The sequence below is a fragment of the Pinus tabuliformis genome, chromosome 4_1 (genome assembly GCF_031772625.1).
Source record: "Pinus tabuliformis cultivar Carrire ecotype Pingquan chromosome 4_1, CPIR1, whole genome shotgun sequence".
Classification (NCBI taxonomy): domain Eukaryota; kingdom Viridiplantae; phylum Streptophyta; class Pinopsida; order Pinales; family Pinaceae; genus Pinus; species Pinus tabuliformis.
In genome coordinates, this window is record NC_142303.1 from 115494865 (window position 1) to 115498396 (window position 3532).

Genomic DNA, 3532 nt, shown 5'->3' on the forward strand with positions numbered 1-3532 from the left:
CCTGAGAAGTAAAATCAAGATTATATTACTGAAAGTGAGTCTTTACATAAGCCAAATACTATGCTCTGTTATAAAGTTTTCCAACCCTGATTACATTGTTGTTTCAGCTATATATAGAGCTCTTATTTTAACTGATCGAGATTCCTCCTCCAGCATGAGGGGAATTCGAAAACTACTTCTAATACTGACCACTCTTAAACTCTAACTACTTAATAAATACAACAAAGTGTTGACTGGAGTTTTTAGAGATCTAAATCAAGTAGGATTCTAACACCGTGTTATGCTAATAATAGTCTTGATTACAATGGTTCTCGTTCTTTGACATCTGCTCCCCTTTAGTTTGGCTGTAATGGATGTTCAAGGCTCCATGTTTGATCTTTAATAACACATCTTTTCCATTGCCCTGAAACATAGGAAACTACCCCTGTTTGTCGGTCCTTGGTTTGCCTCAAAATGTTCGAATCCAAAGAAGCATGCCTTTTATCTTTGATTACCCAAATAGAACATATTGCCACGTCCATGATGTGCTGTAAGCCTTTCCCATGTACCTGTGTGCTGCCAAAAACTTTTAATGCTGATTGAAAAGTCCTTCAAAATTTGGTTGACTGAACGTTAATTATGCAGCTTCAGCAGTTTCGTAGCGCGCCACGAAACTGCTGTGCATTATGCTTCTTTACCAGCGGTTTAACATCAAAGTCTGACTGTCTTGAGCCTCATTTATCTTGACATATCCGTTTCAACTGTCTTGAAGCTATTCAAAATTGTTGTATGATTTCCTTAAGGAAGACTTTCCTGCTGGTTTAGCTGCCTCTGCAAATCTGCCATTTGTCTTTTCATAATTTGTGATTCAAACTCTAACACCTTTGAACATGGTTTGACTGCTTTCTTGAAGTCTTTGCTTTGGGCGCGGAATTGCATTTCCCCAATCTGGACTTACCCTTTGCCTTCGAAGTTTACTTCTGTAATAAAAAAGGCTCTCTCTCATTTGGGAAAAACCATTTGGCACGGCTAGCATTTCTTCATAATCTGTATTTCCATACCATGGGGGCCATATATTCCACTTCAAAGTTCTGCAAGCTCTTGACATGGTTTTGGCTCATCTACTTTAAACTTTGCATAAATAGACTTGTTGATCCTCGCACTGCTTGACAAGTTTTTCACCTGCATAAAAGATTGCATCTACAGTTGCTGGAAGACTACACTTCTTAGTCACCTCATTTCTGAGATTTTTTATCATCACTTGGTTATGAATCTTGTCAAGGACTGCAAATCGATTGCGAGCAACAAAGACAGCAGATCCTCCAAGTCCTCTCTTTGCTTCCTGTGTTGTATCACTTCTGCCAACACTATCCTTTGGAACAAGATAAAGTTCATATGATCCACCATCAACATCTGAACATACCAGGACAGCATTCTCCAAGGGACTGTAAGACAATGATCTTGGTCCTTGATTCATTCCCGTGGATCCAGGCCTTCTTATTGGTATAAGTTGAGTGTCTTTTTGAGTTGCAAATTCATAAGCCCGCAGAAAACGATCTTTGATGTAGTATAGGTTACCCTCATAAACAACAAAGGCAGGTCTTTCTCTTTCTAACTTGAAAACAATCATACAACTTATCCATTTACCTGTAATAAGATACAAAAATGAAAGTCTTTCAAAATTCTTTGTTCTCTGGTAAGCATATTCAACAATGCCAGCATTCCCTTGCCGAAGGGCCTCAATTCCAAGTCTATACCAGTGATCCTTATCATCTATCTCCTTTGCAGAAGCAACAACAATTTCAATATTTCCACTCTCCACTGCTAAGTTGAAACGTGTCTTCTCATCTTTGACAAAGTGAAGAGCCACTTCCGGGAATCCCTTCTGCTGTAGGTAAGCAATCATTACTTGTCCACAAAGTTGAGAGTTCCTGATCATGCTCATAACATGGTCATACTTCTTTTTTATTAGTGCCAGCTTGAATACATATTCAGTGGCATCAATCTGTATGACACGGTTCTTTCCATCCCGATCCAGGCAACTGACAGAATTCCCTGATACCTTGGTTATATAAACAGGAACATCAAGTGTTCTAATGATGCCACTATCTCCATTCGGAAGGCAATACTTAATGTGATTCAAGGTTGTATAAATAAAAACACCATTTTCATCCCAAGCACCACTCTTAACACGAATAGTCTCATGTAGAGTGCACCTGTGTACGAGTTTCTTGCTTGCAATGATGATAGCATGTTTGCTCAGCAAGGCTACATTTTCCATATCATTTGACCAGACAATGTATTTCACAAATGGAGTATGGAGGTCTCCAAGTACAATCCTCTGTTGCAGATCAAAGAGGATTATTCTATCTTCTGACCTACAAAGAAAGTTTCCCGTTTCACTGGAATTATGTTTGTTAATGCATATGACAACCTGAAATTTTGTAGGGCTTGATGCACAAAATGCTCTCCTTGTATCCATTCAGGATTACTGGTTGATTCTTGTTCCTGAGTTGCTATTTGCTGATTGTCATGAAAACGAAGAAACCTGTGTAGAAGTTGGTCTTGGCTTAAATGGACATTTTCATCAAGTATTTCATCACGAGAACCAAAGACACAACGATCTGGTGCAAGTGATTTCACTATCTTTTCCAAGTGGCATGTTTGAAGTATTTCTGGAGCTTCATAGGAAACATTCGAACTTGATTCATCAGCATTCACCCTGTCTCTTATATGCGCCACACAAGAAGCTTCACCAGGTTGGCATAACTTGAGCTCAAACTCTGTTTCTTCACGGGATAACCATGCTAATTTGGCAGTGATAGCCTCAGGATCTTTCAGTACCCGTTCTCGTTCTTCTGCTATCTTCGTAACCAAAATGTCAATTTCTGTTGTGTAAAACACAAAACATGTCCATGCTGAAAATACATACGCCATTAATAGATGAGCCCAAAACCTTTGAGAACCACTCTGGACATTTGATATTGAAAGTTTGTCAATGTCACTAAAGACCAGCTTTTCTTTAAGTTTACTAAAGTCCCTCCCGTGGCATTTTCTGGAACCGTGGCATTTACTGGAACAAGGATTGCACAAGCAAGAATTGCCAAAGCGTATTTTCAAATGTTGAGGACTTCCAAGACAACAGAGCCACCCCCCAACCATAATTCCAATGCATGTACAAAGGGCCTATGCTTCATTCATGCTATGTGTTGTCAGGATAACTACTGTTATTCAATTTGCATTATAATCATGGGCAAAGACATATGGCACACAGAGTGCTGTCAAAATCTTCATGAATATTGATAACAGAATCTGGCGAAGCACCCATGATCCACGTAAGCAAGAAAACCCATCTGCTTTGACCTGCTCGAACTTTATTCGTCAGCTGTCATATGTAAGGAGTGCCATTTGACCCAGCAATATCAATTTTGTCCATATCTTGAGAAAGATAAGCCTAAAAGCCTAATCCTGATAGAGAAGAAAAACGTGACTTTCATTCGCAGGAACCTGCAAAGGGACTAACACCAAACCTTTATAACAAAAAAAAAAAATT